At 41.7% G+C, this 14,798-nt stretch overlaps 1 long non-coding RNA gene across 1 annotated transcript in view; it reads left to right on the forward strand.

Annotated features, from left to right (window-relative positions):
• The window catches only part of LOC130187826 (uncharacterized), a 60,094-nt gene extending 48,736 nt beyond the window's left edge, over positions 1 to 11,358 (forward strand). Inside the window, exons 3-4 of the long non-coding RNA XR_008830509.1 lie at positions 9,364 to 9,538; positions 11,281 to 11,358. This is a non-coding gene — a long non-coding RNA (uncharacterized LOC130187826). The remainder of the gene's footprint in view (positions 1 to 9,363; positions 9,539 to 11,280) is intronic.
• Positions 11,359 to 14,798: the final 3,440 nt, after the last annotated feature.

Genomic DNA, 14,798 nt, shown 5'->3' on the forward strand with positions numbered 1-14,798 from the left:
ATGTCAACTGAAAATGACCTTGGTGGGACAGATGCAACATTCACTACTGACTGGTTAAGGCAATATAAAACCCACTCCCGAGCGGGAAATGGTTAACAGGACACACTGAATAATAAAGCGAAAACGTAACAGCAGTTCGCTCTGAAAATATTTTTATTTAATTGTTTTCCATTAGTCAAAACCAACTGTGAAGAAATCCAATAAAAACCACCTTCTCCGAGGCTTTAAAAGATGTGTGTAAGTGGGAACAGACAATGAAATGTACGGTAAAGTGGATGTTTATAATTATTGTGCCTGGCTGGAACGGCTGTATTCCTTTGTGGCGTCTTAATAAAGAACCGATTTGTCATGGAAAATAAATTGTGACAAGTGAAATCAGGTTGGTAACTTGATTTCTGTAACCCACCCGTCATCTCCTGCTCTGTTCAACATGACAGCTTTCTGTAGCACAGGCCTTCACTTTCAAAAAGGTCATTGATGATGCAGGGGCACATCAGCATACATCTGATCCAGTGACAGCTGTGCCTGGGAGCCATCGCTCTCACAGTGCAGACCAATTAGAGAGGGTCTTGTATCAATCAGAAATCAAATAACATCTCATCAAAACGTCTGTCTGTTTTTGATTCCCCCCTCTCCCCCAAGAGAATTATCCCTCTCCCTAGATCCCTTCTTCATCACCCCGCACCTCTTTTGGCTTCTGCCTATATATATTTTTTTTTTCAAACATCCACCCATCTTACCAGTACATACACTTAATAGCTATGCACATGCACTCATGTCGTCACACGCGCACACACCGCCCACGGCATTGAGGGACAGTGCAGGTAACCAACCCAATTAACACCTTAATGAGACGGGCCCCAGCCGCAGTCTGACTTACTCTACATGCACAACAGAACACACGGCTCTCATCTTCCTGGATACAGCACGAGGATTATGAGCATGGATCAGCTGATGGACTGCAGCTGGATTCTGTGGCTTAGGTTGTTTTAAAGTAAAATCACAGAGGTGAGCACAGTGATTGTAGTTTGACAGGTTTTATAGTATTAGAAAATATTCTGAATATTGTCGAGAAATACAGCTACAAGCAGTAGACTTTAATTAAAAACATATTTGTTAGATAATGTTAGTAACACAGACAACAGCTGGTAATTTACACAGGTTTTTAAAAATTTTATCTGTCATTTTCTTTTTTCAAGGTGTATGTAAATAATAAAAGTCATAATAATATCACTATTGGAAAAGCTTTAAGTGGCCATTTTGAGGAACTGCAATATTTGACACTTCTGTGTTGGCTTCCTTTTTCAGCTGTGGAAGTTGCTGCTTGGTTCTGGCAGACCATGAAACGAATGTCCACCTCTTTTTGTTCATGCAAACGGGCTGTTTGTGCAGTCTGTGTGTGTTCGGTCTAAACAGACAATTACAGCGAAGACATTAGCTGTGTCAAGCTAGCAACATATGCACAGACCATGTGACCACTGAACTGAAGCTCCTATCGCTCCAGTCTCTTTCCTTAAAGCTTAGCTATGAATGCAGATTTTTGATTGAAGATGGAACCTCAGTGTGTGCCACAACATATTAACTCATGTCAGTTTGCATCTATTGGCTGAGCATTCTTGGTTCTCTCACCTTAATGATGATGATGTATGAATTTCAACCAGATTATGCAAACTGCAAATATTTTTTACAAACACTACGTAGCCTCATTTGCATAAACAAACAAACAAAACTTTCAACGACTCCATTTTTTTCATTACTGGTCAATCCTGCATCACTTACCTCCCGCTTACTACCCATAATGCTTTGAGATGCAATTCACTTGCGTCTCATAGAAACTGACTAGGACCAAACCTTGCTTAGCAACGCAACGCCCTCAATGGGTCAAGTAGCCCACTCTCTGAAATTACACCTCTTACGATATTTTATTTCTTTGCAACATATAAAACCATGTGTGTTTTTACAGATGTAGAGAATAAAATATTGCAATTGGTAGGGCTAATAACAAAATATAAACCAATCCCAGCTCTCATTTCCCTTACAAAGAAGTATTGTTTTAATTTCATGTTGTTCAATATACTAATAAAATGTGCATGACATGTAAGTACAGTAACTTTCACAGCTTTCATTTTCTCTCAGGACATGGCACCTGAATGCACACCTATTTTTACTCAGGTGGTCGCTGTGTATTATCGTAATAGAAGCCCTTAGTTAATCTGTATCAAGTTAAATCATATAAAGTTTCATTATGATGGGAGGAAAAAGAAAATTTCCTTTCTCTTTGTGCATTCATCTTGCAGAATATATTGACTGCAGTATTACTTTTTTGCAAACCACATATTAGCGGACAAACAAGACAAACAGCACTCTGAAGTACATGAGAAATTGTCAAGCACCTGGCAAATCACAGAAGTGTGTAATGGAGTGAGCTGCAATGAGCCTTGAAAATTTTCTCAAATATCACGCAAAGATTAAGTAAAGCAGTTTTGAGCAGAGTCACATACACTATAAAGCCTTGATTAAATTGGACTTTAGTTTATTTCATAAACCTTTCAGAGCCCATGTTGAGATCACATCATTAAATATAATGACAGCACTGTAATCACAGTAGTATCAGGTGTGGTGGTGATGGCAGAAGAAGTTGACAGAAGCAGAATAAAGAAGACAGCAGAAAAAGAATACTGGACTTAAAGTTTTAGATCGCATAGAAACTTTGAATCTCTTTCTTGTGATCAAAGAGACACGGTGACTCAATCCGAGCTTTAGTTTAGCCACTTGTTCTCTCCTCAGAGTTGGGATCCAAGTTTGCCTGGAATAATAATAGCACCTTGATGAGGCTCGGTGCCACACGCAGCAGCATTAGGGCAAGCAGTTTGATTCACAGCTCTGACAAAAATCCTCTTGTTTATGATCACACGACATCTGTTGACGGTGAATCACTCCCTGTAATCAGCGCTCTGCTGCCATTTGATCATTTTATCAGTCACAACTTTGTGTGACTGTTTGTGTGTGTGTGTGTGTATGTTAAGGCTTTGTAACACCACACAATATGGGAGGTTCTATAGTAGAATATACCGCGTGCAGTTTATTTCGTCCGTTTCTGTGTTTGTATGGTGTGTGTGTTTAGGTGCTGGGATCATTTCCAGCATAGATTCAGTGTTAGATGAATAAAGCTATAATCAGGGCCCATGATGGTGGCAGTTTTCTCTCATCAAAGCTGATAAACATCAATGAGCTGTTCAAACATCCTCTGCTGCCATTAATTAGAATCTACCAAATACCAAAGACGATGATGTAGCAGCTCGAACAAATAAAGATGAAGTCTGACCCTGAAAATCGGAACCTGACTATTCTCCTGCCACTCCTAATTCCAAACACTAATTCAAAGAGGATTCGTAGGCATTTTTTCTAGGTCAAACATCACAACTTTGAAAAGCTCTTTTTCCCCCTCCTTCCTTTGCTGTTACTGTTTTTTTCTGATGTTGCTGCTTTGCAAAATAGCAAAAAAAAAAAAAAAAAAAGAAGAGGAGGCCGAACTGTAAAGGGTTACAAAGTAGAGCTAAACATACAATGCAAAAAGCTCACACAAGTTGGTTCTTGATCCCCAAAAAATGCTTATTACTCTGAGAGGAATTGCCTTTCATATGCCGATTTGTTTTTGTGCTTGCCCAGCTAGACGTCTTACCCTAAATCTTCTTCTGCACCCAGCTGAGGCGAGAGACAAAAACCAGAATGTCAAGTGAGGCTGTGGGACCGAATACAAGGGACCTTGATCCAGAGGGGATTAGCCATCAGCTTGCTGCAAGGATGTTGCAGGTCTCCAACTGCCATGTGTTGAGGTGGTAATCTGTGTTTTTGTTTATTTTTAATTTGGCGGCTAATGTTGGTGCTAAATGATCATCTCCGTGGTGTTTTTTTTTCGAGCTCTGCCCAGCGATCACTTCAGACCAATGTCAGAGCTCCTTTGACATAGCTGGACTGACAGCAGCTGCCAAAACCACAAGCAGAGGCTTCTCTACTGAGATGAGTAAAGACTCTATAAATAACAGGCTGAGATTTATGTACACGGACGTTTATGTCTACATTATGCAAATTCATCAAATATATTCTGTATGGCAGTGTAATAATGGTTAATATGGATGCAAACAAATGCCTGCAAGCACTGGCACCAGAAATGTCTAAAGTCAAATTGAAATCAAAATTAATTTTCTCCTGGAAATCAATATACAGTATATAATTTGTCCGACTTAATTGGTTAAAATTATACAAACACACACAAAAATGCTTTACTTTACTGAACGTCGCAGCTGTATGAACGATGATGCGTTCACTTACTGATGTACGTTATAAAAGTGCATTCGAGCGATAATGCAATGATGATTCATTTAGAAAAAAGCGTGTGAACTGAAAAAAATCTTTGAACTGAAATAGCAAAATGATTCATCATTTCTACCTCTTTTACACGCAAGAACTATCGTCAGGGAAAGATTGTGGTCGTGGCAAATGATCTACGCTTTATGTTACTATGGGTCTGACTGTTTCCAACAAAAATATATATATTGACAGCAGCTTCTACAGCAGGCTCAACCCCTCTTCATCCTCTCACTCAACATTTGGCATGAAGACACTTTTCTTCATCTATGAAACAGTGTTTGATTTTTGTGTTAATACGCTCGGAGTAGCCACTACTATACTGGGGCAGGTACAGATTGTTTCTTTGTGTGCTTTGCCAGGGCGGCTTCTGATGCTATGTGCCCAGCTCTGCTATCTATTCTAAACAAACCACTGTTGCCGCTTCCAGAAAAACATCAAATTCATTAATGCCTCCGCACCCCAAGGGTTTCTCCCTGCAAACTCTGAAGAAACGGCAACCCGCTTATCAGTGCTTACAACGGCAAACATAAAAGAAAAAGTGAAAATGACTTGTATTCATATTAAAATGTCACATATTGTTGCTGGGATTCTTGGCGTTTATGCATGGCCAGGCTCACAGACACTACATTTACAGTAATACATGAGTGGAACTAAAGCACTACCCTGGGAACTCTGCAGTCGATCAGAATGATCCTCTGAGGTCTATGTTTAGACATGAGAAACCCCTGAGGCTGAGGAGGTTTGTTTTGTTCAACAGGGAACACAGTTAAACTACACCATGATGAAAGCGTGTCACACACACAGCATGGCACCCGCAGTGATAAAAGATCATAACTGACTATTCAGCTTCTGAAGAAAAGCAGCATGCTGACAACATTGGCAGTATAATACTATTTGAAAAACATAGAAATATGAGTGTTGACATTTCTTTTTAATGCGTCGCCTCTGCCAGGTATTATGGTGTATATTACAGCTAATGTATGAACTGAGTCTTTGGCAAACAACTTCTTTGATCAAGCCAAGTTCATTCTTGTGTAAGCACGAAAAAGTTTGCAATGGTACAAATGTTGTGGAGAAAAACACTCTTGGGGTAAATTTTCGGACACGTCACATAAACAGACAGAAAACAAAACAGACTTCACCACATAAAGCTCCACATTGAATAAGTCCTTCTGTTTCTGTTCTGTGTCACTGTTGTTTACTGGTTTGCTGAAGTCGTTCCAAAATGAGCTGGAACTACTACTTACTGTGAAGGAGGGTGTTCAACTGAAAGGAACGGCAAACCTCCACTACCACAAATAGTGCATTTTCTCTTTTAATGTTCACTAAACAGTTGGTAACATGTCATCTTTACAACAACTACTTGGATTTGTCCACCACAAGCAAAGTTAAAATCACCTCCGCCGTATCAGGATGGAGGCAAAAGAGTTAAATTCAGGTCTGCACACTCAAGTGGGATGAAAAGGTGAGCAGCTCTGAAATTAAGCCCCTGATTATATGACACATTCTGTGGCACTGACATTAAACTACATAAAAAAATCTTGTTCAGGGATTTCTTTTTCTCTTTTTCTTTTTTTTCCTGGTAATTAAAGCTGCTGTGCGGTCTACACATTATCTAGCAATGACGCACATTAAGACACATCTAGATGTGTGGGCTCACGCAGAAAACAAGAGGTGTGGGTGTTTTGCATGTCGCACATCTGCAGGTAAACTAACGTAGCTGTCAGTGATCCTTGAGCCAGCTGACTTACTACTGCAGTGCACTCTTCTGTCTACTGCCCCAATATAGCATGTTCGCCAAACAAAGCTCGCTCACTTCAACATTTCGATTTTTCAAACAAGGTAATGTTCAAATGTATCTATAGACAAAACCCTCTTGAGATATTTGATCTGTGCTTGGGTAGGTGCAGGCTTTGAATTGGAACAGTACTTGTGCAGTGACTGATGACGTTGCACAAGTCTTCAAGAACACAAGCACAGCGAAGATCGATATAGACCCTGCCTACAGTTGGACGCTGGGTTGGAGGTGCAGCTTGTGGGATGCTATATGAATAGTAAGAGCAGTAGAGGCAAGTGACAGAAAAGCTTGAGTTGAGCAGTGTGCAACCACCTTCAAAAGGATCCGTTGGACACATAACACCGTCAGAAAAGATTGCTATGTGTGCAACCTGATGGACAGCATTTCCTTGTACATAAATCTTACTGCCTTTTTACAAGTAGACAGTCGGATGACGTCGCACAGTTGCTCCACTTGTTCCTGTTGCCTCCTCCATGCCATTATCTGATTGTATCGTTGTCACATGAACCCGAGCAGGGCTGAGCTTGGCAGACACTGAGCACAAAGCTGAGGCCAAGCTACAACAGTGACAAAAAACAGTGAGACAAAATGTTTTTGGTAGACACGAACCGTTCGAAAACACTGATTGCAGTATCTGTTCAAAACTTTACCTGGATCTTTCAGCCTGAGGCTGGATACCTCTTCAAAGCAGACAGCTCATCACGATGAGTGACAGGTGTTCAGGTGTGAACTTGACCAATTGAGTAGGAGGAGGCGGGTGGAGCTGACGGTACACTTTCTGCCTCACGGCATAAAGTTACAACTGGTAGCTGAGTGTTATTGTTAAAGTCCTATAAGGGCTCAGTAGATCAGTAGCAACGATCTCATTACACAATTGGCAGGATGGTAAAATCACTATTCCTCATAACTTTGTTGCTGTTGCTTTTTTATTTATTTATTTTATCTATTTATTAAAGCAACATGATACAACTATTTTACCTTAAAATGAAAGCTTCAAAATCAATTAACTGTGCACTGACTTGTAATAGGGAGAATGGCACCTCTTTCATTCCCACTCAGAGCCCTGAACGCCTGCTCTTGCACTATGTGACCTGGGTCACACACCACCAACTATTTGTCTTCAGCTTGCTATCAGAATAAGAGTGTGGTATTCTCAGTACGTACATCATAACAGAGGTAACTAGACTAGCTCCTAGCATCAATATTTTAAGTGCTGTGGGCTGAGATGATTTCAATCAGTCAGATTAGCTGACTTGACAATAGTGGACAGTGTGAACGCTGGTTTGTCCTGTGATGATGATTTTATGTTTGCTGCCTGATTGACAGGCTCTGTGCTTCTAAGCGTACGCCGCTTCTAGTACACTTAACCGCTCAGACTCGTGGTCCAACAGACTTTAATGCTCCAGCGTCCTGTAATTACAACTTGTGGCTGCAGACTGCTGCAAAAGTTGCATAGTCTTGCTTTAAGGCAGAGTAAGGCACAGTACGGAAACAGTTCCAGCTTTGTAATGAGGTAAAAATTACAAAGCCTCTCTGACACCCATTCAGATGCCATGGGCTTTGTGGCTTTATGTGCCTATTTATGACCACTTCCTGGGTGAAGCTGAGAGGAGGGGTGGCAAGCGCAGGGTGCCACTGTGGCTCTATCACTCTATTAACAAAGGGAGGACACACAGCAGAGCAGCACATTCATCATCTAGCCAGCAGCCGGCCCTGTGGAAAAGACAATGCACATTCCTCTGAGCTCACATTTGCTTGTGGTGTGGCAGGTGTGTGTGTGTGTGTGTGTGTGTGTGTGTGTGTGTGTGTGTGTGTGTGTGTGTGTGTGTGTAGCTGATGGTGTTAGATCCCTATGTAGTTGAGGTAAGTGATGGCGACATCCCACAGATCCTCTCCAGACAGCTGGGAAAACTCTAATGAGCCTGTGAACCTGCTGAGAAGAAGTGTGTGTATGTGTCTGTAGATTCGCGAGGATTTGTGTGTTTGTGTGTGTGTCTGTGTTTGTGCATGTGTGCAGGTGTTTGTGTGTATTTACCTGGATGTGTACACAGTCATGTGCTTTCAAATCTGCAATTCTTCTCCCCATACCCAATATAAATACAGCACTTTCAGAGTGATACATCTCTCATGATTTGAAAATGCAGCTCTTCATATTCCCTTAATATAAGTACAAAATGAAATCAACTTTGTTTGAACCACAACATCAACTGTCTCCCTTGGTAACACAAAATCCTGCCTGCTTCCCGCCAAACCAGCCAAAAACAAACAAACGAAAAAAAAATAGTTGGTGATAAACAATATTCTGTGCAGCAGTTTAGCGTTAATACAGATTTACAGATTGAATTTGTGTGTGTGTGTGTGTGTGTGTGTGTGTGTGTGTATTTAGTTATGTGTCATTCATGACAGCCGCCCAGCAGGAGGGGAACACACACTCCATCTTGTGACCTTCGCGGGTGCTAACGTCGTTGCCATGGCAGCACGGCTTGATGCTTTCTGACAGGTCTGATTTGCCCTTGACAGAAAAACGGCTGCAGGCCTTGCATCTCCCCTTGTCCTTGTCTTACAGTATAGACACGGTCATATTTAGTCACACACACAAACACATACACACATATACATTCAGATATCCATATGCCCACACACATGCTCTCATGCAGTTAAATTACATTTTAACTCTATGAGCTCATGGCGAGCTTCCCGGCTGCGAGGCCCCCTGCTGGTGTGTTACAGCTCAAGACTAAAGTGAGACGAGGCCGTTTGAAGAACAGAGACTTTGCATGCTCACAGAGAGCGCAACACGCTCCATCCATCCTCCCTCCTTTTCTCTCTTCATTTGACTTCGCCTTGTGACTCTTTATCTTGGGCTGGTTCACAGGCTAAAGGTTCAATGAGGGCTGGATGGAATCACAGGATGGGGGTGCGTGACTTCACATCCCAGCCGCTAGTGTAGTGAGTCATGAGAAGATATTTTACTATATAATAGATGGAGGTGTAGTGAGATAACCTGATATATCTGATGATGGTGCAAGTACACACACATACAATAACATATATATACACACACACACACACACACACACACACACACACACAACTTCCACTATCCTCCCTGCTCTTAATCTCTGTCTGGGCTGCATGGGGACCCTGAGTGCACCTCCCTGACATTGACAAAGCGCTATGGGTGTTTTTGGCAGTCGTCCTCCACTCACCTCCCCCCTCCGCTACCTGCTCACCACTTCATCAAAACCACGGGCACCAAAATGGCGAGGGATCCATCAACTTCCCACGCTGAGAGATGATGTCATCAGCGAGGGACATGTCCTGGGGGATTGTTGCTGATGGCTGACATGGATCAGAAACACATAGCAGGTAAGTAGCCTGCAGCACTGCAGAGGAAAACAAGAATAACACCACGGCAACTACACGTAGATGTAAAAGTATGGCTCATCCTTGTTAACTGGTGTTGTAATTGAATAACACAAACACACACACGCTCTACTTTGAAACATTGCAAGAGAACGAGAGTTATGAGCTATCACTTGTATTTATACGTTTTTTGAGTCAAAGTTTTAACATCCCAGGGAGGAAAATAAAAAGAAGTTTTATTTAAAAAAAAAAGATTTGTCACTTCTATAAAACACACAAAAAATATTTTTCCAAGAGTGTAACTTACTGTGGCCCCTAAGGACAAAATAAATAAAAATAGGAAAGCACAAACAACGCAAAACAAGTAAAAACACATTGAGGGAAATGTATTTCAAATACAGAAATGTTACATATACCAAAACATAAAGAAAACACCTGATACAACTCAGAGACAATACAAATAAAACAGAAAATACCAAAGAGGCACACAAAAGTGACAAATGCATGCTTGGATGACATTCAAAGTAAATATGTTTATTTGAAAATGGCAGGCAGCTGTTATGAAAAAATAAAATGCATGTATTGAGCAATGGATATTTACATTTTTCAGTTACCTGTTACCTGAAAAATGTAATCAATTATTCATCACTAATTACTCAACAGCAGAAATAATAAGTCACATTACTTCCGGCAATTTTGAAGCTGCCACACTCACCTGTTGAATTTTCTTTATTTAACATACAGAGATAGAAAGTGAGAAATTGTGGTTCACGGCTCCAAGAGTATTTACTTACTGACCTTCAAAAGCTAGCTTAGGTCTGGTGACCGCATGCAGCATTACAGAAGTTTTACAGAAGGTTCACATGGAGGACAATAAAACCAAGTCATTCTTGAATGCAGTCTTAAAAGTTACTAATTGACTAGCTAAGTAGAAACCATGTAAAAAAAATAAGACAACTTAGTAGCTACATGAAGGCATATCCCTAGCCTTGTGTCAGCTAGCTTCGTTGCCACAGCTCATCTCTAGCTCCTAGCTAACACGTCCTTCCACTGAGCTCACACAGTGGAAATTGTTATCAACCCAAAGTGGACCTGCTGGTGTTTTACTGTAAAGTAATGTAGAATTTTAAGCTTACACTTCTCATTGCTGAAAAAAAAAAGTTACCAGCAACTCTGAAAAGTTGTGTGAAACATTAGCCACAATGCTACGATCACTTTTTTTTTAGGGCAGACATTCTGCCTTGTTATAGCAGGAGAAGCACAGGTGCCACTGATAGCACTAACGAGGGCTCACTTCCATTGCTGGAGAAAAAACCATGTTGCTGAACCAGTGTGCACAGTCCCAGAGCCCTGTAACTGGTTCAGCTATCGTTAGTGTTATTAATTACACCTGTGCCTTTTCCTATTAAGCTAAGTGAAAATGTTCGCTTTGAAAAAGTTCTATTCTAGCGGTTCACATAAATAATGTTACTTGAACTTGAGCTTGTGTACCTCCAGCTGCTGCAGTTGGTCTTGTAAGTGTTTATGTGGAATTTTTTTTCTGTGTTGCATCACCTTTTTCTGTGCTTTCTGTGGCTTTTCTAGCGTCCTGAAAAGCATATTTTTTGTGATTTTATGTTTTCAACATTTCTACATTTCCATTGTATTTCTGTTAATGCGTATCAGTTATTCATTCAAGTGATTACAGTGAACTTAAAGTCTTCATGTGAGATCAACAAGGCTTTTTTTGTCCACTTTGTCATCAGAGCGACAGGCGTTTCTGCTGGAAATGAGTGATTTGGACTTTTGTTTCTCCTTGACCAACACTCTGCACCCCCCCCCCCCCCCCCCCAGCTGCTACAGCACGTCTCAGTGAGTATTTACCTTCTTGTGTGTGTGTCACAATCGTCGAGGCAGCCTGCCTGTAAAACAAATGACAAACAGTGGTCCCCCACAGGACTTTGACGTACATTAGTACATGACTGTGTACTCTGTGTTGTTGTGTAATCTCTCTCTATGGCTGCTGTAAATCCTATTTGAGGTAATGTACAACACTTTAAGGCTCCCTAAGTCCTTTTGCCTGACACTCATCCTGAATTTGCATTTTGCTCTTTTCTTCATTATTCCGGCTATATCTGGTTTTCTTTTGGTAGCTCTCAGTAGTGCAGGCGTCAGTGATAGGACCTTGTTCAATTAAAAAAAAATCCTAACTCATTAGGGCACAATAACAGAGAGTACATCCTCCTTTTTGGCATTGTCTTCTGGGTGGTATTGTGGTGTGTTTGTGGCACCATGTACCTGAGTGGCATACACCTGAGTGTGTCATTTTGCTTTCCCCTCGTTACAAGAATTTAGATTCCCCCTCCATTCTTCAGCCCCTTAATTGACATAATTACAGGATTACAGTGTAAAGCTGCTACTTTGTCACTCCTGGGCTGCAACCAGCGAGGTGACAGTGCCGAGGCGGGATCCACACACTGCCTCTCGGTTTGACACCAACATCCAGGAGGACAACAAAGATAAGGCGGCGAGAGGGAAAGCTCTCTTTCTGACAAGAGCAAATTAACCTGCTGTGCCCGACAGAGAGCTGCCGCTATCTCCTCCCTTTGTCCCATTCATACTCCTTCTTCACTCGTTTCCTCCTCTCCCATGGGCCTCCTTTTGAAATTTTGGTTTGTGTTTTTCTGTTTGTTTTGAATCATTGTAAAACAAAAGCTTAAGTGTTGTCATCAACTGTTGTAGTGCAATGCGAATCGAGTTTACACTGGTATTTGCTGCCTTCAGGAAATAGCCATATGCTCGCACTTTAAGTCTGACACGAACAAAAGCTTTCACCTTCTCCCACCTGCTCGCCTTTTAAATGTTACCAAACTAACTGTCAGGCAGATACATTACAAACTGTACAAACTCGACTCACCCCGGCTGATGCTGGTACAAGCTCTCGTACTTTCTTGCTGCTCTTGACGCTTCCTGTACATGCAGAACTGCACCCCATATGCCAGCTAGTGCCTGTTGCATTTTGACTTAAATATATCTATTGTCACCAGTAATTCAAAACACTCAATACATTTAGAAGTTCGCTTCTGGTATTTACAGAGGTAAAAAAAACAAAAACAAACAAAAAAAACAAAAAAAAAACATCCCAGCATGAAACTGTGGACGTGCATCCAATTACCAAATTATCCCTTTCACTCTTGTCTTCTTTAAAAGATGCATTTAATTTCCCCACAAGATGACCACTAACTCTTTCACAGACTCTCTCCTTCTGCCGCCATCCCTATCTTTCTTCCTCTCTCAGTGCTCTCTCATTATTCGCGTAGCGGCATTGTAGCCTCAGGCGTCTCACCTGGTGTGGGTCGTTACTAATCATATCCTGGAGCTAAATTGACTAAAATGGCATCTTTATCAGGCCTTTGTTGTCCATAATACCTCTGCAGCACCCCAGGCATGGATTAAATCCTTACATATCTGAAGTCATCTGCTGCTACCATTGTGTATGTGTGTGTGTGTGTGTGTGTGTGTGTGTGTGTGTGTGTGTGTGTTTGGTCCTCTTCACCTCGGAGGAGCTCTGGCAAGAGGTTATACACAGCAGCAGGTTGGCAAAAGGCATTTACGGCCGCTCATACATACTTGTATGTGTTGTGTATAGGGTTTGCTCCGTGTGTGTGTGTGTGTGTGTGTGTGGGTTTGCTTGCCCATGTGCACAGGGAGGACCCACAGTCTCTTGTCTAATTAAGAACGGCAGCTTGGTTAATAGAAGTGCTTGTTGGTTTGTATGTTAACATTTGACCTCCTTTAACATTCTGTCTGAGCCACTAAAGACCTTTACTTTGCCCCCTGTGCTGAAGTTACAGGTAGACTCAATCTCTCCCAATGACCTCTACTGTCAGTACAGAGTCAGCCTGACTGACGTGTTGTTCATTTGTCTCTCCCTCCCTCCGCCTCCGCAACGTCCGCCCTCCCTTTGTTGTCATTCTCTATAGCCAAAGCTCTCACTCAGCTCCTTCTAATCACAAAGTTACACATCAGTTCAATGTGTGTCTGGCATACAGCATACTATGCAGTTTGCACAGCTACACGTAGCATTGTGCGTGCACATGTGTACACTCAGTGCACACACGTTAATTAGAGATTGATGAAACTCTACAGGTGACTATAGAAGCTGAACAAGGCCTGCGTGTGTTGGTACCTGTTGAAACAGGATGTTGGTGCTGGACAATGCACAGTGTCAAATGTATTTTCCCCCCTGCTCGCAGTGCGGCTGTAGTTTGGATTGTGGGCGTAAGCCTGCCATTGGGCGCCTATTTCAGGCGGTATACGCCAGACCAGCAATGTGCCATCCACAGTTGACAGCCCATTATCTGGGGGAAAACAATCTCTCATACCATGTAGACAACAACTCTTTAATTAAACCAGTTAATAAATTAAACACACAGAATACCAACATGTTCTTCTGTTGTTACGACAACAAATTTAGGAACTTTTTGGTTTGAATACTCAGTCTACTCTGCTCTGTGAGTGACAGAGAGGTGGAGCTGCAGTTTGTTACCCTGAGAGACAAAATAAGAGAGATCATTTCACAAGTAAATATAGCTGAAATCACAACACAGTCTTTGTCTTTAATTTATGTGTTTGGTGATTTTGTGAGACATCGCGGTTATAAAATCAGCAGCTTGGAAATGGCTTGGAAGTTAACATGTCGTCTGAGGCCATGTTTCAGTCACTATTTCAAACTTGTTCCACTGTCTGACGACAGAAATGGAAAAACACATTGATGCGAGCAGCTTTATTGGAAATTTGGCTGTATTAAAATACTGTATATTTGAGCACAGAGAGAAGGAGAGTCGCAAACCAGGGATGAAACTGGCTGACACTAGGCAGAACACAAACAGGACACGACGTATCAGTTGTTTACAGTGGTTCCATGACAGATCTTAAGTAAATCCACAATTTTGCACACTGACCATACGAGGTCCAGCCATATACTAGGCTTTGACCTAGTCTTACACTACTGTGGTGTAAATTTCAAATTTTTCCATGAGTTTTTCCAGGAACACAGTGGTCTCAATAATTGTGAAATGGAAGAAGTTTGAAACCACCAAGAATCTTCCTAGAGTTGGCCGTCCGACCAAACTGAGTCAAGGAGGTGACAGAGACTAAAATCCTGAAGAAGGTGGAGGTTGTTTTCTGATTGGCTCTCACAAACAACTGCAACAGTTCCTGGGGTTCAACAACCTCTATAGGTGTTTTATCAGGAACTGCAGCTCTGTAGCCGCCCCGCTCA

This window comes from Seriola aureovittata, chromosome 19 (assembly GCF_021018895.1).
Source record: "Seriola aureovittata isolate HTS-2021-v1 ecotype China chromosome 19, ASM2101889v1, whole genome shotgun sequence".
Taxonomy (NCBI): Eukaryota; Metazoa; Chordata; class Actinopteri; order Carangiformes; family Carangidae; genus Seriola; species Seriola aureovittata.